This window comes from Columba livia, chromosome 11 (genome assembly GCF_036013475.1).
Source record: "Columba livia isolate bColLiv1 breed racing homer chromosome 11, bColLiv1.pat.W.v2, whole genome shotgun sequence".
NCBI lineage: Eukaryota > Metazoa > Chordata > Aves > Columbiformes > Columbidae > Columba > Columba livia.
In genome coordinates, this window is record NC_088612.1 from 5,219,254 (window position 1) to 5,241,945 (window position 22,692).

At 55.8% G+C, this 22,692-nt stretch overlaps 1 long non-coding RNA gene and 1 other non-coding gene across 2 annotated transcripts in view; both read right to left on the reverse strand.

Annotated features, from left to right (window-relative positions):
- The window catches only part of LOC110359906 (uncharacterized), a 34,400-nt gene extending 22,241 nt beyond the window's left edge, over nt 1-12,159 (reverse strand). The window contains exons 1-2 of the long non-coding RNA XR_010475346.1: nt 11,951-12,159; nt 2,136-2,205 (exon numbers count right to left, since the gene is read on the reverse strand). This is a non-coding gene — a long non-coding RNA (uncharacterized LOC110359906). The remainder of the gene's footprint in view (nt 1-2,135; nt 2,206-11,950) is intronic.
- A 10,415-nt stretch (nt 12,160-22,574) lies between these two features.
- On the reverse strand, nt 22,575-22,647 carry TRNAR-UCG (transfer RNA arginine (anticodon UCG)). Its single transcript has one exon. It is a non-coding gene; the product is annotated as a tRNA-Arg (tRNA).
- Between the last annotated feature and the right edge of the window lie 45 nt (nt 22,648-22,692).

The following is a 22,692-nucleotide window of genomic DNA, read 5'->3' on the forward strand; positions in this document are numbered from 1 at the left end:
CCATCCCGCTCACCCAGGTCCGGGACTCAGACATACAGAGACGTTTCTTGATGAAATCTATCAGTGGGTGAGTGGCAGCTGAGCAGGTACCGAGCAAGACGTGGGGCCAGACAGCAGCCAGGGGGGAAGGCAGCGGGTGGAGGGAACGTGCCTCAGGAGGAATACTCACAAAGGGCTGCTTTCATTAATAAAACATTCCCCCCCTCAGTCGCCTTTTGATTTGGGTGTAAGAATTAACCCCATCTGCCCAACAGCACGCTACCTACCAAGTCTTCTCTGCTGAGGAAGGCCGTCTGACGTGTCTGCTCAATTGCTACGCTTCCCCTTGCCCATGCTCCTTGGCTCTCCAGACCCCCTCCAAACAGCTCCCCAGCCTCACCAGGTCTGCCTTATCGAAGAGATCCTCTTCCCACAACACAGATTAGACCCAGTGAAAATAGGCTTAGTGAAAATGCCATTTCACTATTAGTGCCCCCCCCAGCTTTCACACAGTCTCACACCCAGAAAGATTATAACAAATCCCAGTCACCTTTTGCCCCTGCTAACTACTGCTCCAGTCTTTGCCCTGCATGCCTTCTACTGCAAGCAGAGAGCCAGGCACAGGGTAGTACTTATATACACACGCACACACACATATCGAGTCAGCGTTGGAGATGTTCAGCCACAGAACACAGATCTTCCTGCACAGCATCGTGCCTTGTCATGACACCCCAACCCGTCCCTCTCTGCTCTAATTGCAACGCCTGGTCCTTGGGCATCAGCAGAAAGTTGCAACAAACCCTGCATCGGTTTAAGCACAATCTGCCTGTTCAAAATTGGTGGGGGGTTGCTTTTACATCACTGAGACATTTCTATTCTCTTTCTGTTTCACGTAAAACTGAGATGCAGGGATGCCTTCGAACAGACAGCCCCTTCATTTTTCCAGAGGTGTGTTTTAATGAGTGACTCGCCTTCCAAAAAGGGGCCGGCGGAGGGGAAAGACAGCAGATTCTCCACACAAATTCAATAGCTGGTAGGTTGCCATGGGCTAAAGCATTTCTTTGCACACATGAAGGGAAGGGACTCCAGAGCACTAAGGGTTTTGCCTCCTGTGAGTTATAGCTCTACCCTTCAAGAGCGGAATAAATGCTTTATCCCATTGCAGCCTGCGATGTATTCTACATAGATGGATTGATTTCCCCTATTGTTCTTAATAAATCCTGGCGCATGAAGAAACTCACTGCACAGCCATTTTTCCTGCCTTGTTCTACCTTGCAGAAGTAATAAGGGTCAGATGTGACTGCAGCGAGAAGCAAAGGCCGTACGCAAGGCGGTACTTTGTTGGATGCAGTGGATGTGCTCACAGAGGCTTTGTGGGTGCAGACGAGCAACACCCTTTTCTCAGTTTATTCCCTCTTCTAGTCTAAACTGAGGAAAACAGGAACCATGGCTGGGTACTGCAGCACTGATGTGGCTCCAAGGGGAGCAGCTGCTCCACAGGCTGAGCCTGCACAAGCCAAGCCTGCACAAGCCCCCCCTGCCCAGGGACATGCAGGGCTCTGTGCCCCCCTGATCGGAGTGCTCACAATGCGTGATGAGTACAGGTCTGGGCACTGCTCCGCTGTCGAGCCTCCCCATACACACCCTGCTCTCTGCTGTGCCCTCTCCATCAGACCTGCCCCTGCCTGTGCCCCAGCTGAGAGGAGCCCCCACTAAAACCAAAAAAAAAATCCCAAAACACCAAAACAACCCCACTCTCAATGGCTCCCAGCTGCACGACTCTGATCCTGAGGCTGTTGTTGAAAGGCTCTCTCTCTCCCTACCGCCTTTTCTACTTGCAAGGTTGACACCCATCCTCTGTCCCTGCTCCAGGAGGGTTTTGCTGGCCACAGCTTCATTGGTGCCCAGCAATGAGACACTGCTGGGCTCCGGGAAGCAGGTGGCTTTGCACCGTCCTGCCTTGGCTACCTGCCTCCAGCTCCATCCAGGCTCCCTGGATTATCGCTGCTTGCCTTCGCTAGCAGCAGCTAACGACTGGCCCCGTTTCAAAAGCCTGGCTGGGAAATTTGGCCACAGGAGGGAGGGATCAGGTAAAAGAGCTGGTCTCCCATGCACGAGTTGGACTCGATCCTTCAGCAAGACTCCCAGGGACTCACCTCTCCTTGCTCAGGTGAAGACGTCCCAGCCCTTCCCAAGGCATCCCACTCCGTGAACTCCCAGTCATGTCTAATTAAGGAAAAGAGAATTTGTCTCAATTAGAATGAGGTTCCCATATGCATGGACGGATGTCACGTAATTACCAAATGTCACTCACGGCTGGAAAAGACTTTAGATTTGGGACTGTGCAAACTCACACACACAATTGAAAGTGAGTTACGGACCTTGGCACGCTTCAGAGCATACCTTGTGCGGATGCTTTCAAGCCCGTCCCCTCTACTGAAATACACCCAGCCACGTAAAATACAGCCAGACACGACCCTGTTCTCTAATAAGGAAATAAAGCCGAGCGGACCTGAGTTGCCAGAGCCGGGAGAGCAACACTGTCTCTTTAATTTTCTCCCTGGCTATCTCATCCTTTGCACAAACTCTTTCCTCCCCGTGGCTTCTTCCAGCCTGGTGGGCAAAGTGGGAAAACATCATTAGGGAGGAAAAATAATTTAGTTTGTTAATCAGTATCCAATGGTGGGAAACAAGAAAGACAGAGAGCAGGGCTGGCGGTTAGGGCTTAGGAAGGGCCAGCACAAAGCCCACCATTCATGACATCTGGGGCTGGGATTCTCATTGAATTAAACAGACACAAAGAGCAGAGGCATTTCATGCTCTCTTCACAAGAATTATCATATCTCCCTGGCACTAGGAAACCTTCAGCACAGGAGAGGGGGAGAGAGAGAGCGCGGGGAAAGCGGGCAGGCTGGGTAGAAATATGGGGCAGGGTAGAGGAGGCTTTGTTCCAGGCTTGGATTTATGGATGGGATGCGGCGTGTTGCTTTGCGGGGAGAGACAAGGCCCTGGCGCGCTGGGTCTAATAAGAATCAGCAAATGTGAAACAGGGGGCCCCTGTGTACCATGAAGCAGGGAAACCCGCGTTTGACAAGCCAACAGAATAACCGCTCGCGTCTCAAGGCTGTGGAAGGATGCTGACGTTCGTACGAGATGTGTCGTCTTGTGTGTGTGTCAGCGAGGAGGGGGGAGAAGGGGAGCGGCGAGGAGTATAAACAAGAGACCAGGCAGCATCGTTCAGTCATGAAAATTAATTAGCTAATGTGCAAACCATGGCTGCCTCTTTCCCACTGCCCTGCAAGCATTTCCCATAAAGCTACGGTGTGTGTGTGGAGCCTGTGACTGGGAATGACAGGGGCAGATTAGGAAGCTCCTTGGGACACAAGCCTGGCAGCAAGAAACCCACAGCCTGTGCAAAAAAAGTGAGGAGGGGACAATTAGGGTCCTTGGGGAAGAGGCAGAGACCAGGGGCCAGAAGTAGAAGAAATGGGACAGACCGGGCACCAAGCTGGGCATCATGTTGCTGCAGCAGCAGAAATTGGGGTGGATCAGGAAAAACATCCATTAATAGGGTCTGGTGGAGAGCAAAATAATTTAGGGTTTAGACCGCAAGCTCTCAGAGGCAGGACATGTCATCTCCTGCAGGTTCACACCACAGAGACCCGTCCTACTTGGTCTCTGGGCATCACCAGAGGATCTGCTTTAAATACTAACTGCTCCATGACCAAGACCTGTGAGCTGCTGGGAGCCTCTCTACAGCGTTACCTGCGGGAAGAGGGGACAGATCTTTGACCCCACATCCCTGGGGAAATCTGACCCCATGCACTGGTGCCACAAGTGAATATTGCTACCCAGTGATGAAGATGAGAAACTCCTGACTGACTTCATGTGCTCCATCCACAATCTTTCGGATCCCGCTACAATATTGTGCTTATTCTTTGGTGGGGGCAACCACAGGAGAATGAGGGTGCAGGTGGCAATTACCCAGGGGAAAAGGGCACAAAAAGGGAATGAGGAGATGCAGAAAGTGATTGGTAGGAGAAAATTAAAAAAAAAAAGAAAAAGAGAGAGACGCCTCTTCAACATGGGATGTGCGCGGAGAACAAGGAACACGCTGGAAACAAAGGGATGCAAGGAGAGGGGAGAAGCTGGGATGGGCATCTCGGCAGACATGTAGGTAAAAGTTGAAAAGGAAGCACTAATTAGCGCCCAGACCATCACTTTCCATTAATAGCTTGTCATCGTTTCCTTGATGTTGCTGAGAGCAGGGAAGTTGGTATGTGTGATGCTTACCTGTCTCTATCTCATTAACAGAAGTCAGGGTGAGAACAGACGTTTATTGCCTGCATCCAGATAGACAGGCCCTTTGCTGAACTGAGATGCAGGAGAGAGGGGGAAAGTTATGAAAAAGATGCTGGTGAAACACAAGCCCATCCCCACATGATGGAAACCCAAACATAGGACACTTAGACACCTGTGCTGAGCAGTAAGAGCCCCAAGCAAGTATCAGGTTCCAGGAGTCCACAAAGCAAAAACACAAGGGAAAATAATTATAATCCAGGGCAAATACACTGTTGGCTGGAAGAAAATGCTTTAGTATCAGCACAAGGTACATGCAAGCATCCATGACTGCATTATAGCCAGGAAAGTAAAACAAAAGACTGCTTGCTTCCCCAAATTTGCTCAACCAGAGTCCACTCTGCTAGAAAGCAGAAACAGCCGAATGTCTTATTGCAAGGCATAATGGAGAAACCCCGCAGTAAACAAAGAAAAAAACATCAAGCAAAGAAAGCAAAGATAAATCTGCGTTGCATATAATCACCCCAAAGTAATTTTTCCAGCAGTTAAAAAAAAGAGATTAGATCTCCTATGTAATACACAAAGGTCTCTCCCTCCAACACATGCAACAGCTCCCGCTGGTGACACTGGAAGCAGGAGTGTCTAAGGCAAGGCAAGGATGCCAAGCAGCAGGTATCTGTGACCTGGCAGCACAGATCTGCTGGGACAATGACAGCAATATGTGTGTGTGTGTGTGCGCATTCCTAGGGACACCCTCGCTTTCACAAGCACACAAATTCATGATGTAAGCTGAAGGTTCCTCGAGAGCAGGAGCCCAAACCTCCCTTGGAGTGAATGAGGCAAAACCAAAGGCAAAGAAAACATCAAGGCTGGGGCTGAAAGAACAAAGGCTTCCCCCTCTCAGCTTGGAGACATCTTCTTGGCCATTTAGCTCAGATCAAGTGTAGGCTCTGTTGACTCTCCCATCTATTCAAACGAGTGCTTTCAATAGTCCGATAGGTCTTTTCTGCTCTACAGCTTGTCTACCCCTGTATTTGCTGTCCCTGACCAACGCACTTAATGCCACATGCAGAAATACTGCCCTGAAGAGCCCTCGTTTAGATTGCGTGGTCAAGCACTTCAAAGTTAGGAAGTGTCCAATTTATGGCTGTCCGTGCAACCTTAATTCCATCTCGCTGTGCAGCCACCCTGTCCAGGGAAAGAGTGAGATAAAAATAGGCTGTGACCGTGTCGTTACAGCCTCGTAAGGGCAGAGAGAGGCTGAATTAACGTCTTATGGTCAAACTGAAACCGGGTACCCTCCGACTTGCCAGCACTCGCTTTGGTGCCTTCAACCATGTACATTTTTAATATACAGAAATCACGTGCATTCTAAACATACAGAAAAAATGCATTATTTATAGCTAATAAATAATAGATTGTTTATATAAGCAAAAAGAAAAAACAATTGTAGGCAAGTGTAACAAATTCCCCTCCTTCCACCCCGCACCCATCCCTGCCTTCGTCCTGCGCGGGCAGAGCGGTTTCCAGCCCCGAGCCTCGGCACGGATTTCTGCCACTATGAAATACAGGACTAATGTTATCTGGCAGCGGCAGAAGGCTGCTCTCCCGGGGCCGGCGGGGAAGGGGACCGCTGGGGCTGGCAGTGCCCAGGCCAACGCGCATACACCCCCTGACAATTTTTCCTCACGGTGCCAAGACCCGGAGGAGTTTTCTCCCAGGAGATGGGGCCATGCTGGAAGAATATGAGGCAGAGGTGGTAGGGGGTCATGGAATTGGCCGTAACTGTCCTCCTGCCTTTTCCAGCTGGTCCAGAGCTCTGCAATACAGTGGTGGGAGTCCAAGGTTTCACCCTGCTCGTGGTCTGTTATTATTATGCCAGGGAAACAATAAATTTTATTCCCCCCCCCACCCCGCTCCAAGAGGCAACCGAAGGGAAATTGTGATCCTGAACAATTCATAATTCAGCTAAACCTGAAAGGAATTTAAGGGACAAATAATAGGCATTTCTCAAGCCGAAGAGCTTCCCCCGGACGAATTTCAAGGGCCCACAGCAAACAATAGGAGTGTCAGAGGTGCCCAAAAAGAAAAAAAAGTTCAAGAATCTTTACAATAAAAAGTGTTAGGCAACACAGAGGTCAGAGCCAGCTCCTCCTATAATAAATAGCACGACTATCCTACATTAACTATAGGAGACATTTTAATGCAGTGCCTCAGCTTCGTGCTAATTATACTTTTTCACCATATTTTGAACCTAAGAAAAAATGTCATCAGTTAATTATAACAGATGAGGGAGTGTGAAGACTTCCTCAATAAATAATGCCTTGATATCTCATATCCAACAAGCTGCGCGCACTGCTCTGAAGGTGCCCAGAAATATGTCCTCTCAGGAAATATATCAAGAAATGATGGTCCCATAAGCTGGCTTTGTTTCCAAGCCTTGATTTTCAGCCGAATAATTAAGTGATTTTTATGGATTAGGGAGAGTAAAGGTCGTGGGACTGCTGGAACTGTGCCAGAGAGAGTCAATGTTTAAAAATAAATAAATTCCCAAATCAAAATGAGATGCAAGAGACCTCAGAAAATTCCCCCCATGGCCGCACACGTGAACACACAGAAGCTATTTGGTTTCTGGACCCAGGTCCCATCCCTCCTTAGCTCCCAGCATCTCCACGGGAGTCTGGCATGCACAGAAAAAGCCTGGTTTTAATGAAACCAGGCCACCACTGCCAGCGTGCCACTGGGAGCCAGCCACTGCCATCCACCTGCCCCAAGGAGAAGGGACCCTGTCCCCCTGTCGCCGCGCCACTCTGGGCACAGCCCCCGCTGCACCCATCCCTGCCAAGACCAGTGGGCGTCCAGGTTGTTACGAAGGTTCCTCGACTAAAACCATCTTTCTTTCAGCTCCCATCCCCACCCAGCACCCCTCACTTCCCCCTCTGAAAAGCCAGGATTTGGCGTGGGAAAGATGTCTTTGGGCTTTTCACAAATCCAGTATCCCCTTGAACCAAAACCAATTAGCCTGGCCCAAGGTCCTGCCATTGAAGGACTGTCCCTTCTTTTCAAACCCCTGCGGGCTCAATTGCTCTAAGGAGCCTGGATGTGAATGAGCAAAGCCCACTTAAAGTGGTACTTAAGGCCAGACCAGGGTGAAGGAAAAGAGAAAGCCTCTATAGGAACAGCAAGCGGAGTTTCCAAGAGACAGCTAACTGCCGGAGATTGTGTTCTTTTGCTCTCCCCCATTTTCTTTTTTGTACCCCCACTCCTAAGCTTTCAAGGCAAACGCTCCTAACCAAACCTGAGCCCCTGAATAAATATTAGATGGCACCTGAAAACGTGAAAGCCAGAGCCCCATTCTGACTCTTGGAGGATGTCGGGAGCCCAGCTGCAGGCAGCGTGATGGCTCAGCCTCGTACCAGCACAAGCTCTGGTCCTGAAAACGTGTGCTCAGAGGGATGGAGGATGAGCAGCCCGAGACGATGTTTTTGCAGCTGACCTCTTGGCAAACGCCTTCCCCAGGTGACCAGTGAAACACTGAAATTCCCAACCTGGAAAGGGCCACTCCCAGCATCACATGGCGGGGAAGCCAGCGCTGGGCGGCCACACAGCCATCTTATGCTCATGGTCCCTGAGGACTTCTGGAGGCTCAGGGAGACTGAGGGGCCACAATGCGGCAGCGCCAGCAGCACCCACACCATGAAGGGTGTGCATCGCCATGCCAGGCATCAGCACCACAGTGCTCGCAGCTGGGAGAAACTCCCACTGCCTGCACAGATGCCACATTAGCACCTTCCCTCCACCAACACACCAAATATCATGTTTCTGGCACAATGCACAAGCAACCCCCACCTGCAGCCACAGGCGGGATGGACACTCCAAGCCCCTGAGCTCTGCCCCTTCTCTGGAGGCAGGGACAAAGCCAGGGCAGAGCAGCAGGTAAAGGGAGGCACCATCTGCCTGCATCAAGGGTGCAGGAAGGGGATGGGAGCCAAGAGAGACAAAAGAAATGGCCGATCGTGGCCTTAAGTGTCGAAACTGCCATTGCCAGGCAATTCCGCAAAAATGCCCATTGATGGGATTTCACCCATAACCGAGCGGGAGGGCTCGCATGGCCTGGCTCCTGAGGCAGCTCCTTCAAATGCAGGGACTGAACAGCCCCTTCTCTACCTACGCCCAAGCCCACGCAGGTTTGGCTTCCCCGGGTATCTGGTACAAAACGCTTTCACCCCATGCCGCGAGCCAAACCCGCTGCCCGGCAGCCAAGTTTTAGGAAAAGATGGGAAATAATGAGTTGGAGCATGCGATGTCCCAGGGCATGATTTCCCTATGGTGAAACCCACGAATGATATTTTCCATTTATCCCCCAACTGCACATGCCGATTCTTCCGTTTCTGGCTCCCTCTGCCCATCCCCAGCTCTGCCTGAAGAACAAAGACATCGCGGCCCAGCTCAAGAAACCTCACCCACGTCTGGCCTGTGCTTCAAGCCATCACTGTCGGGAGAGTCCCACCCAGAAAAGAAACCCACCAGCAAGGACCAAGAACACCAGGACTTGGGCTCTTCACCCTGCACAGCCAAAAAAGGCACCTTCCCTTCTGGGTTTGGGCTGTGCAGGGGAAAAGATCCAGAGGAAGCCAACAGCTACACAAACAGGGCAGAGGGTTAAGACACAAAGGGACCTGTGTGTACCAAAAATCCATCTCTGGCCCAAAGATGGACCCTTGGGGACCCTCCTTCCACTGTGGTGTTTAAAAAATATATAAAAAAATACAAAAAGCAAAGATCTGATGGAGGACTGCCAGGGTATCTCTAAATGCAGTGGGTATTTCACAAGCAACAATTTATCAGGGGGTTTTATCCGCCTCCTCGCCCCCTACCCACACACAGGCTGGGGATGCTCATACCACCGTCCCCCATCCCTCACTGCCACCTCCCTTGTTAACGGAGGGGGCTGCCTCCACACCTCCTCCAAATACCCACAGGTTCAGACTGACAACGGGAAGAAAATGAAGAATATAAGCGCCAGCAAAAATTCAACCATGGTTCCTATCTCCTGGAAACTAAAGGCCAAATTGCTCAGCCCCTGTCTCAATTCCCTTTGGGGAAGCTGCTCCGGGATAAGTGAACCCAGGCCATACCCTGAAAAATTACCTGAAAAATCATCTCAGAAAAGGTGATCTTGGGGAGAAAAAAAATCTGAGAGTCAAGGGTGGTTTCTGACTAGCTGATCAAATAGCAAGGTGAAAAAGCTTGCATCGATCCTTTGTAAGAGTTCACATGTAGACACAGATTTCCACGCTTCCATTTTATTTCACAAAATTATATATATATATACATATATATATATATGCATTTATACACACACACACACAAAGATATTTATTATATGTGTGTGTGTATATACATATGTATATATATATATATATAATTTTTTTTCCCCTCAGGTTCTCTTTTTATATTTTCACCTTTTGCAGTTACAAAAGCCAGGGACAGAAATACCTCCTGGGTTCTGTCAGTGCAGAAACACTCCCACCAAACACATTTTTCTCTAACACACTGGTCGAATGATTCCTACTGAATTATATTCATTAGGAATTTGAATGTTTCTTTCCTCCATCCCCCCATCAAATCATTACTCCGGAATAAATGCATTCATCAAGCACCTTGCTCAGTTCCCTCCTGCTTTGTTCAGTCTAGTTTTAAAGCATCTCCACTGAAACCGTTTGTACCTGACTCGATGCTAGCGTACAGAAGGCGGGGGGAAAATAAATAGGAGAAGAACTGAGTGCCACTCACAATATTGTGGAAATAATTGGAAAATTATTTCTTAAAAATAGCCAACATAATAAAGGAGGGAAAGGACTACATTCCCTCCTCCACACCTCCGATCCCTTCCACAATTTCTGGGGTTGCATCAAGCATACATATTCCAGATGGGCTGGAGAGGAGGTTGGTTCTTAACGACACGTCTTTCGCTGCCTTTGGAATGAATGATTCATTCGGATCTTGCCGAGACTCGGTGCCACAGTTGAGTTACATTTCTAGAAAATCCGTATCTTTAATTCTGGCGCTGCGTGTGGGACCCAGCAAATCATGGAATTACTGCTGTAACTTCGGATTAGTAACGCTTTCTAAATGATAGTCTAATTCCAGGCCTTCATGCTTTTCAGCGTTCACACTCACACAGCCTTTTCCCTGGGAGGCTTCCTGCGGAATTAGTGCTGGCGTCTTCGTCTTTCTCTGCCCTTTTTAATTTCTCCAATGACTTCTCATTAGAATACATAATAACAACAGCTCCTCAGAACTTTTCTTTCTCCCGGTATAGCCAATTTCAGGCTGAGATCCTTTTTCCTTACTGTGGTTATGGCGGTGCTTTGCTGGCCCTGGAAGGGTGCACAGGCATATTTAGCTTTGCGGGCCTACGTGGCATCTGACGCCATTACCCCGTGCTAGGGAAGGTGGAAAACCTGCCTCCGAGGCGTGCGGGGCTCCCACCTCTTGCCAGCCCTGCATGCCGATGGACACGGGCGGCTCGGCCCCACGGTGCTCCCCTCTGCCCTCGGCAAGGGATGCCTAGCCGCAATAATGGAGCAAGGTACCCACACTCCACCTCTCCGAGCCGTGGGAGCGCAGCAGCATCTTTCCCACCCCATCTCCCGCAGCATCTCCCGGGGGGCACAGAGCCAGCAAACAGCCCACTCGCGACCCCAGACACGGGAAGCTTTTTCTCGGCAGCCTCCCCGGAGCTGTCACAGCCGGCGTGGGTTCACAGCAGCACGCGAACCATCCCTGTGGGATGCAAACTGCCAGCACCGGACAAGGGGCTGGGGGCGATGGCCCTGCCCAGGGTGACCGGGAGGTCCGGGGGACCCCGGCCAGGGACGCTCGCCCCACGCCAGCTGGGAAAACTGGGAAAACGTGCTGGGGAGGCTCGGTGGAGAGCGCGGTGCTTTGTGTCGCCATGGGAACGGAATGCAGATTTGCCAATTGCTTCTTTTCTTTTCTTTTTTTTTTTTTTTTTTTTTTAATTATTTGCCAGACATTGTAATACATATTATGTTTCAACTTCTGAGGCTTGCCGCGGAGGTGAGGGAGGCTTTGTGCTCGCCAAGCCCTCGGCTCCCAAAGAAACCCCAGGGCCAGGCGGCTGCACGCCGGAGGGGTGCTCCCAGCAGCAGCAGGACCCCTTCCTTGGGCATCCCCTTCCCCGGAGACCCCCCTCCAGCTACGGACAAAAGCAACAGCCGCCGCACAAGAAAAGTGATCACATTATCACCAACTTGACCTTCCAAAGAGAGGCCAGGATCAAACCCAAAGCCGAAAAAATAAAGAGAGGGTAAGGGAGAGAGGAGAAAAGGGAAAACGTCCAAAAGCCGTTTTGTTGTTTTGTTTTTTTTTTTCGAGGTCTGACCCGCAGGCTGGGATGGGGGAGGATTTATTTGGAAAGAGTGCCGGCTCCTTCCATCCTCCCAGAGCTGCAACACTCCACAGCCTAGGAGTGAATTTCGAGATGCGTTTAACCGAGTATTAAACCCCGAATTTCTTTGGCAATGAAAGCATTCCCGCAGGGCTCGCCTCCTTATCCCCGGCCCTCCCGCCTGCTGTCGCGGAGCCCCGAGCTGCCGCTGTCCGGAGCGGCCCGACAGGGAGGGCGCGGAGCCGCAGCCCTTACCTGGAGCCCCGAGGGCGGCCGGTCGGCTCGTCTCTGTACCGCCGGTCCTGGTGCGGCCGCTTCCCCCGGGCGAGCAGGTCTGGAAGTCATTTCTACTTTCGGTTATCTAGCTTTATGATGGCTCCACAACACTCATACAGCTAGATAACCAAAGACAGAAACATCCCTCCGTCGGGGATGCCGGCCATCCGTCCGTCCGTCCGCTCCAGGGTGTGGGCACGGCCGGGGCAGGGCAGTCGGGAGCTGCCACCGGGAACCACACACACATAAATAATAATAAAAAAATAAATTAAAAAAAAAAAAGAAAAAAAAAAAGAAAACAGAGAAAACAGAGAAAAAAGATAAATAGGAGGCGGAGAGGGCGAGCCGGGGCTGAGCCGCGGGCGCACGGCAGGCAGGCGGCACCGCCAGCTGCGGGGCTGCCGCGGTGGCTCGGGGCGGGCTGTGAAAAGCCGAATCGAGCCGTACCGAGCTGGGCCTTGCCGAGCCGCGCTGTAGCGAGCCGAGCAGGGCTGTGAGGGGCTGCGCCGAGCCGTGCCGTGCCCAGCCTGCCGCGGTACCGGCCCAGGCGAGCGGCGCTCGCACTCCCGCCCCGCTGCCCAACTTCTACTCCCCTCGCATGGTAATCGCCCCCTTTGGGAAGTGACGTCACGCCGCGCACAGCCAATCCCCGACCCCGCATTTAAATCAGCGCCCCCTTTCCCGCGCTTTCCAGCCCCGGTCCCACCGGCAGAGAGCGGCCGGTCGAGCCGCGCCCCCGCGGCTGGACGGGGCGGATCGGGACAGACACGGACCTGCACGGCACAGGGCGGGACCGGCTCGGCACAGGGCGGGACCGCCTCCCCCGCGGCGCCCCGACACCGGCCTCTCTCCGCCAGCCGAGCTTGTGCCGGCGGGGCTGCGCCGCGGGTCGCTCTGCGCCCCCTCCGCCTCCTCCCGCCCCGCCGTGCCCCCGCGGCAGCTTCGCTGGGTCGGCAGCGAGGAGGGAGAGGCGGGTTTGCACCCCGGCACGGCGCGGCCCGGGACGACTCACCTGTAACTAACTTCCCTGTTCTCTGCACTCCCCTCTCTCCCTTTCCCTTTCCCTTTCCCCTCTCCCTTTCCCTGGCCTTTCCTTTTTTCCCCTCCTTTTCCCTTTCTGTCCATTTTCCTTCTCTTTTCTCGAGCCCTTTCCTTCTGCATTTTCCCGATTCACACCCACGCTATGCCCCCCCATCCAGCGCACCCCTCTCACACCTTATCCTCCCCCAGCAACCTCTGCCCCGTCCGACCTCTGCCCCTGGGGACAGCTAGAAGTGTCCCTTTCTCCGCAGCCAGGTGCGGGGCCCGCCCGTCCCGAGACGCACCCGGGGTTTGGGGACGCACCCGCGATCCCGCACCGATCTTCTCTGCTCCCTTTCCCCCCCCCGTGTTAATTATTTCCCTCTAGATTCTGCTGTTTCCCGTGATATGCTTATAGGGACGAATCAGGCACTTACAAATAATAACAACAACAATAATAATAATAAAATACCAGGAGGTAAATATTATTATCCGGGCTGCTTATCTGACCTACTCTGATTTTGAAAAATAAAATAAAAAATATTTTTTAAATTGTAATCCCTCGCCGGCTCCGAACATCGCCTTCCTTTAAATCCGAGCCGAGGGTAAAATGTGACCTGCTGCAAAACGAGGAATCCACGAAACGAAGCGATCGCGGCGGGAGCAGCCGCGGCTGAGCGCAGCCTGCAGTCCCCCTGGCTCCGGCTCTCGGCGAGCTCGGCTCGGGTTATTTATTTCTTCCTCTCCTCGTCTCTCCCCTCCCCACCATCCCCTTTAAAATAAATTTTTAAAAATAAATAAAATATTTTTTTAAAAAAGCTACCAGCTCAATTATGCTAAAAGCTAAAGGATCAGCGCTGCCAGCTCCGCTGGGAGCCGGCGCTGCTCCCGGCGCCCAGGCGAGCACGACCGCCCTGCCCGGCGCCCGGTAACCGCCGGTTCCCTTTTGCCTCATGCCCAACGAGAAACGGGCCCAGGGGTACTCCGGCCGCACCGAGGGGTCTGTGGAGGGTAGGGGGAAATCTTTGCTCCGTCCACAGCCCCTCGGTGCCTTCCCCGCGTCCCGTAGCCGCTCAGGAGGGCTTTGGCCGGGGTTTATTTTAACCTGCCCCGAAGAGAGGAGGGGAAATAAATTGCCACGAATCGGATCTCCTTAATTTTCCGGCCGTAGACTTTCTCCCGATTTATCGCTGTTGCTGTTAGGGTGACCACCGCCCGTATGCTCCCCGGCTGGGACCGGCAAAGAAGCCCGCCCGCCCCGATGCCTTCGAGGGTCAGCCCGGGGGTGCGGGAACGGCGTCGCCGGACGGACACAGGGACACGGGCGGCTCACCTGGGCCACGGCCCGGCCCCAGTTTACCACCCACGAGAGGAGGCTCCTTTACTCACTGCGGGGCCCCAGCGGCGGGGAGCAGTGTGGGGTGCCGCCGGCAGCCTCCCTCGCTCCCGGAGCCGTTCTGGCGGCTCTGCCCGCCCGCCGGGCCGAGGCCCCGGGCCCCCGTGTCCCTCGGACGAGGATGTTGCGGGTGAGATACCGCATCCCGCCGGGCTGCTTGGAGCTGGGAACGAGGTCCCCTCTCTTCGCTGGGCAAAGGAGGTGATTTTATTGACAAGGATATACATAATACGTTTTTTCCCTCTGTTACTTTTCGACAATGCTTTGCGGAGTCCCCGCCTCGATCTGCTCCGAGATAGCAAAGCCCAAGCACCTGGCAGAAAATTGCACTTTGCGCTTGGGGTATTTTGGGGTCTTTTAGGCGTTTGATTATTTTTGTTGTTCTCGTTTGGTTTGGGGGCCTTTTGGCGTCGAGCTGTGTTTTTTGTCTTTTTTTGGGGTGGGGTTGTTTTGGGTTTGTTTGGGTTTTTTTTTTTTTTTTTTTTTTGTGCAGTTATAGCAGGATACTTACAAAATGTCTCCTTGGCACAGCGCAAAGCACCAGCGAGCAGCCTGGGAGGGATCGGCGGGGGCTGCCCGGGCTCCCGAGCTCCGGCAGCCGCAGTGGGCAGCGCCCAGAGGCCGCCCGCGTCCTGCCTCACCTGGGCAGCCCACGGGAGCCCTGGGGACCGTGGGACCGTCCTTCCCCTGCATGAACCCACGTGAGAAAACACCCCGCGGCTGCGGGTGGCTCGACGGGACGGGGTGGGGCGGTGGTTCCGGCGCGGCTCTGGCCATGGTGCTGCACCGCCCGGCGGCCCCGCCACACCCGCGGACCTTTCGCGCCTACCTGCGGGCGGCACGGCCCCCGCTGCCCGCTCCTTCCTCGGGTGACCCCGGCGCCGGGCAGGACGGGCGGTCCCGCCGGCCGTATCTCGGAAGAGCCCCGCTGCCCAGCGCCCGCCCGGTCACCGGGCCGCCCCTGAGTTATTTAACGTGATCGCCTTGTAATGAGTCCGCTGCCTTCCCCTCTTCTACGTCCTGCACGTCTGACGTCACCTTTCTTTAATTAGGAGAAGTTATTTTTAGCCAACCTGGAGTAACCCCCCGCGCCTCGCCGCCTCGAGCTGCATCTTCTATTAATTGTGGGTTTTTTCTTTCTTTCTTTCCTTTTTTTTTTCATCCCAAAATCGGGGCTTCGCCGGCTTCGTATACAAGCGGCAGCTCCCGACGGGCGTGAAGGAAACGAGTTGCTTTGTTTACCAATTAAAAGCCGTCTCTGAGCAAGCCCCGGCGCTGAAAAGGCAGAGCAGCGTCCCTCAGACCCCGGCTGCTCTTTTTTCTCTCCGGCCGTCGGGGGCCGGGACCCAGGCGGGGACGGTCCCGGACCCTCCTTGCTCGGTGGAGCGAGGCTCTACCCGGCCGGGGATCGGGGCTGGAGGAACGTCGAGGGGATCCGGCCAAATGCAGGCTCTGAGGTGACCTGCACTGCTATGATTCGGTTTCCTTAAGGCTGAGGCCTAAAACGCTTTTCACTTCCAGGGAGATACGGGAAAAACAAAACAAAACACCGAATCCCGAGGAAATAAGCATTTTCAGGAAGGGAGGCAGCAAAAGGGAAGAATGGATGGGAGAAAAAAATGGCAGAAAGCGATCGCAAAAAAAAAAATCAAAGAAAGCAAAAAAAAGAAAGGGAGAGAAAAAATAGGAAAAAAAAAGGATTAAATCAAATACTAAAAAAAAAGGGGGGGGAAAAAACAAAAATAAAAAGGTGGGAGGTCAAAGAAAAAAGATACAGCAAATGAAAAATAAAATAAATCCTCCAGCACCAGAAGCCGGTGGAGGATCAGGGCAGGGGCAGCAGTGGCTCTGCTGATGCTCCTAGGTGGTATATCCGAGCGGTGGAGCAGGGCACCCTGGTGCCCCCATCCCTGCGAAACGTGGCCCCGCAGCATCCCCCGCTGCACCGGGAGGAAGAACTTCCCCGGGAGCCCATGATTTCTCCCGCGGCCTAAAGCCTGGGTACCACGGGATGCTCGGCCTTATCTAGGCGTTTTGTCCGGTGCGCCTCTCCGTCCGGCGATCGGGGAGGTTTGGGGGCAGCGCTCGGCCCCGGCTCTCCCCCGTTCCGTCGGGCCTCAGCCCGCCCCAAGTCCCGCAGCCGAGCTGTTGCGTTCCGGGCAGCCGGGGAGAGGCTGCCGGAGCAAACGCGTCCCCGGCAAGAAAAGGTCCCTCGTGTCTCCCGCTCGTCCCCCGCGATGGGTGGGCTGGGGCCGGGGAGCGGCGCGGGGCGGTCCCGGCCCCGGTTCCGTGTGGTGCCGGCACCTAGAGGTGTCCAACTTTCCCCCGGGGACCGACCCAACTTCGTCTCCCCCCTCCCTGCCTCCGCCCTCCGCCTCTGGCAGCGGGCCTGTTCACCCCCAGGGGAAAAGTACCCCCGCGCCCTCCCGCCTCCCGGGGCCGCCCCGCCGAGGCGGCGGTGCCCGGCCGCGACACTCACTCTTGCTGCCGTGCCGAGGGCAAGACGTTGGTCCCCGGGAGAAGCAGACGGCGGGGGCCACCAAACCCGGGCGGGCAGAGGGGCGGGCAGGGCTGTCCCCGGACGAACAGCGGCCTCCGCGGGCCCCAGCCCCGGGCGCGGGCCGGCGGGGGCGGCTCTGCCCGGGTTCCTTGCGTCTTCCCGGCTGCTGCCGGTGCCGGCTCTGCTTGCTGGCCAGGAGCTGCCGCCGCCGGCAGGCTCTGCCCGCACTGACGTCAGCCCGGCAGCCTCCTATTCACTCCAACCATGGCGGAGAGGAGGAGGAGGAGGGAGAGGGGGAGGGGAGGAGGCGGGGGAAAGGAGGGGGAGAGGAGGAGGACGGGAGGAAGGCGGCGGTGGCGGCGGGGGTTGGTGGCTGCCAGGCTCCGCCGAGCAGAAAGCGCAGCCCCTCTGCCTCATCCCTTAATTACCCCCCGAGGATGGGGCTGCGCGTGGGAGAGGAGCCAGGTCCCCCCTACCTCCTCCCCCCTCCCCGCAGTGAGACCCTCTGCCACCCGCTCCCGCGGGGCTGTCGCCGCTCAGCTGGGTGCTTCGCCGCATCGCCGGGCACCCCGCTCTCTCTCCCGGCCCCGGGAGCAGCTGTCCAGGGGAAGTGCCGAGTCCAAGCCCCCCCACTGCAGTGCGGGAACCCCCTCGGCAGTGTCCCGTTTCCCTCGAGGAAGACCCCCCGCACGGGGAGCAGGGAAAGGGCTGTAGCCGTCGCCAGCCCTCCGCTGCCCCGGACAGCTGCCCGCAGCCCCCCGGCCGCCGCCCCCAGCTCCCCCGCCCCGGCACGGCCCGGCACTGCCCGGCACGGCCCCGCACCGCTGTCCAAATGCTGAACGTCCCCGCAGCTCCCGGCACGACCCGGCCCGGCCCGGCCCGCCTGCAGCCGTCGGGCAGAGCGGGGCACCGGCTGCCCCCGGGCTGCTGCCCGGGCTCTGGAGGTGGGGGTCCCTCCTGGAGCCGGGCTGGGCTGGGTCATCCCCGCCCCGATGTCCAGGCCGAGCCCCGGAGCACTCTGCGCCCCGACAGCCGCAGCGCAGCTCCCGGCGACAGCAGCGAGCTGGAAAGCGGGGCGCGGGCACGGCAGGTACCGCCTGCGCTTCCCTCCTCCGTTCCCTCTCCATTTCCGTCTGCCTTATCTTCTTTACAGAATTACACACATATTGCTTCGCCTGCAGCCTTTGCGGTAAGGCAAAAAAGCCACCCCAGCCCCCCTCCTCGGCCACCCCCAATCCCCTCTTGGCACACCTTTACTTCGCTTCCGACCTCTCCTTCTCTTCCCTCCTGCGTGTAACCTGGCTCCTATTTTTTATCTCCGATTCACTCCACCGATGCCCCGGAGCGGCTCTGGGGAGTCTCTCGCCGCCCCGATGAATACACAGGGATCTCCAGACAGGTTTTCTATGTAGAAAAAAATAAACCGATCGAGCCCGAGAAATCTGCAACAGCCGAACACGCCGCCTCGCCTTTACATTCATGTTTTTAAATTCCCCCGTTATTTTCCTTTTTGCATTTGCGAGTTGACACGAAAGGAAATATAACCCCAAGTGCCACCAGCAGCAGAAACCGGAGCTCGTTGCCAAATTCCGTAGTATTTTATTTTAAAAGCAATTAAGTAACATCATTTAAAAAAAAAAAAAAAGAAAAAAAAAGAAAAGAAAAGGCGTGTCTTCTCCTCTTCTCCAGGAGTGTAAGAAATCCTTTTGCTCACCCAGAGTCGAAAACCTAATGGCATTGTCGTTAAACACGAAAAGGAGAATATTAAGAAATTGCAACACTCCCTCCCGAGCGCTTCTCCCCCCCCAGTTTATTTGCCCTAATAATTAATTCACAAGAGCTTAACTTCGGTGTAACCCTGGCGGTCTTTTCATTAAAAAATCCCCGCGTTTCCTATTGAATTAGCTCTGCTCCATTGTCGCTGAAATGAAGACGCCAAACCAACTTTTACCCTGAGCATTTTCTCACCAGCGCAAAGAAAAGTCTCTCTCCTTTTTTCTTTTCTCCGATTTTTTTTTTTTTTTTTTTTTTTTTTTATTTTATTCAAGCACCCAGGCGATGGACGTGTCCTGCAATTTAACCACTTTCAAATTCTTTGTTCGGGTCCCACCGGGGCTCTATTGTCACCCTATTGAGAGAGCTTATTGCCAAGTCAAGCCTGAGCGAATTGAGACACACACGGGAGGAGTCCCGGGGGCTGGGAGCGGGCTCCGTGTGCTGCTCCGCCCGGGGGGACCCCGGCCCAGCCCCGAGGGAGCGGGCAGGGCGCGGGGCAGGGGCTTTCCGCAGCCCCCGGGCCGGGATAACCGACACCGATTTGCCCGGGAGCCGCAGCCGCTAAAGCAGCCACGGCCCCGCAGGAGCCCGGCCCGGGAGTGGCGATGGGGCAGCCCCGGGCCTGGGTATCCCCCAGATTAGGGCCTCTTTGCACCCTCAAAGCATTCCACTCCCCCCAGCACCGCCGCCACCCGTGTCAGCAGCGCCCCGGCTCCGGTACCACCGCTGCGGGCAGGAGAGGACTCACCTGGGGTGCCCGCGGTGCCGCCAGCCTCCCTCTCTCGCTGGTTCTCCTTTAATCCCGAAAATGAGACTCTTCCCTCCAACCTTCATCCCACCCCCGACCCCTCCACCTCGGAGCTGTCTCCCGCCTGCCTCCCCTCGCCTTCTCCATCTCTCACTTTCGGAGCTTCGGGGCTCGTCTCCCGAGCAGGAAAAGAGAGGGGTGTGGGGGGCTGCTTTTATTTTCCCTTTTTATTCCCTACTCCCGGCTCCCGCCCCCTCAGTCTGGAAAAGAGGGTGCAAGCTGGAAAAGGGGTGTACCACCTGCAGGGAAGTGTTATTTCAGGATAAAAAAGATGAAAGAGAAGTGCTGGGCACGAATTCCCACGTAAGCCCGCACGTCACCTATAAAAATTGCCCGTTTTTCCCGTTTCTTGGCTCCCGGGGGGGTGGCTGAGATACCTCTGCCTGCAGCGGGGGGTTAAAACCCCGTTAAGAGCGGCACCCCGTTAAAACAGACTTCTTCTTCCAGCTGGGAGGGGAGGGCAGAGTCGGGAGATTGTAGAAAGCAGTGGCCGCTGCTTTGTATCTCACCCTTTGGCCTGGGGCAAATGTTTGGCCGCCCCTTGATCCTCCAAAACACACACCCGGAGCCTTCCTCAGCCGCTTGATACTGGGGGGGCGATAGGGGTTTGCGGGGTCCTACGCTGGTCGCACCGAGAGGGCCGCGGCGGGGAGCGGGGATGTGGCGGCCGCCGTCCTCTCCGCCTCGGCCCTCCCGGTGTGACCGGCAGCCTCTCTGCCGTGCCCCGGGGGAAGAGGAAGCCCTTGACCCCTGGCCCCGGGGGCAACGGGGTTAAACAAAGTCCCACGGCCCCATTATCCGACTGACAGTATCGAGACCCCGGGGGGAGCGGGGTCTCCAAGCGGGGGAAAGTCGCATCTTCCAGGGTACTCTACCCCGACGGGGCGCACCGGGATGGGGATGCTAACCCGACAGACAGACAAAGAGCCTAGGGAAAAAAAAAAAAAAAAAAACAAAACGAAACCAAACAAAAGCCTACACACTCCATCCAGAGTAATGTATTGCAACCAGTCCTCCTGAAACAGCGGATTTTGGGGTTTATTTCGTTTTGGGTTTTTTATGGCGTTGATTTTTCTTCCAGCGATGCCGCGCCCTGCCGACCCGCCCTGCCCGCACTCGGGTGAGGTGCAGGCAGCCCCGGTGATGTCCTCCCTGCGGGCAAGGCACCGGTGCTCGTCATCGACCCCCCCCATAGCACTGCTGCCCGGGACGGCTTCAGAAATAGGCAGGGAGGATAATTTCGGGGAGAATTGTTTGGATTTTTTTTTTTTTTCCGCTTGAGGCGGGAGGGATTTGTTTTGGTGGGGGAGGTTTGGATGTTTTTTCATTTACGTTTTCGAGAGCACGATAAAAATAAGCAAATCGAGGACCTCGAATAAGAGGAGACTGGTGTTAATGTAATGCATCGAAGAGGAGAACAAGTCCCCCGCTACCGGCTCCTTCCCCAGAGCCAACCCGTAGCAGGGGGTGCCCAAATCCTTTCCTGCGTCGTCCCAGCGTAGCTCACGGCTCTCCCCTCTCACCCAGAGCATCGGCAGCCCCGGAGAATCCCTCCTTGCTGCCTCCACACCCCGCACACCCCCAACTCCCCCCTGTGCCCGCGGAAGGACCGGGAAACCTCCAGCCCGCGGCTGAGCACGGGCATCTCCCCTGCCAGGAGAAGGCACAGAGTGCCCTCCGCTGCTGGGAGAAACAGGGTGGAGGTCTCCGCCCCGCATCGATTCCTAGGCTGGCGCGGGGGCAGCAGGTATTTTTGGGGCACCAGGAGAGCTGTGAAATGCATTCAAAGACGCAGAAAACAGCATCGGGGAGAGGGGAGGGATGGCGCTTTCGTCCCCCGTGCTGGTGTAGTCTTTTTGGACGGGAGGGGGCATAACTGACCCCAAAGCCTCCAGTCCTGCACTCCCAATCCTGCGGCCTTCAGCCCCTCGTCTCCCTTTCCTCGGGTGTGCAGGGTTGGGCGGGGGGGCGCACTCCAGGTTTGGAGCTCCGCAGAGTCCGGGAGCGACGAGACGAAGGGATCACAGTGCCCGACGTCCCCCACCTGGTGTTCCCGGAGCGGGATGGGCTCTGAGCGGTACCTGCACCCCGACAGCCCCGGTCCCGGGGGAACCGGCCCGGTACGGCCGGTAGCTGTGGGGCCGCAGCGCCACCTGGCGTCTCGGTACGGCACGGCACGGCTCGGTTTGGCACGGCCCGGCACCCTACAACGTCAAGGTCAGGTTTGCCTCTGTCATGAGCCACCTTCCCGGCCAGCAGAGCCCCTGAGGGGGCCAGGGAGCCTGCACCCACCTGCCCTGACCCTGACCCCTCTCGATTCCCTTCCCCAGCACCCTACGGCCCCTTCCCTGCACCCTATGGCTTCTTCCCTGCACCCTACAACCGCCCTGGGCTCTCCAGCCTCCCCATCATTGTCACATACCCCAGCAGTGGGGGCTGCTGGTGTCCCCACGCACACCCCATGCCCAACTTTCACCTCTGCGGCCACACACCACCCACCCTGACCCAGGACCCCACTGCTCGTTCCAAACAACCCTTGAGGACCGGAGTTTTAAGGCACAAGGTTTTGGGGTGTGGGTGGGTGCCCCGGCTCTTGTTGAACTCTGCTGATGGGCTATAAGAAACCACATCAACACCTGACACGAAACAGGAATGGCTGCGGGGCTGAAGGGTGACGGGGATGGGGAGCAGGGCGGTGGCTGCTGGACCTGCCCGCCCGGGGTCTGGCCTCCCCTGGGAGCCAGGAGGAGAGCTGGGGATCGGGATGGAGCCTGAGCACCCGCAGGACCGGGGTGACACCGTGCTGGACCCCGCCATGCTGCGTGGCTGGTCCCCACGGGCCGTGCTCCAGGACGGCCCTACCCCACTCGCGTCACAAACGCGGGCGGTCTCAGGCTCCGCGCGCGCAGCCGGCCTCTCTCTCCTTCCTTCTCTCCGGTTAAACAGACGAGCAAAAAGTGGCCCACGCGTGGGGCGAGCCCGGCGACAGCAGCCCGGTAGCTTGGAAACGGCAGTCCCGGGCTGCCGCCGCTCGGCGCCCCGAGGCCACCGCAGGAACGAAGCAAGCAAATCAAAAGCGTAGCGCTACGCAGCGCTCCGTGGTCGACCGCGGCAGGACTCGAACCTGCAATCTTCTGATCCGAAGTCAGACGCCTTATCCATTAGGCCACGCGGCCACCTCTGCTGCTGTGTTCCCGCGCCCTGTACTGAGTTCGCTGCCG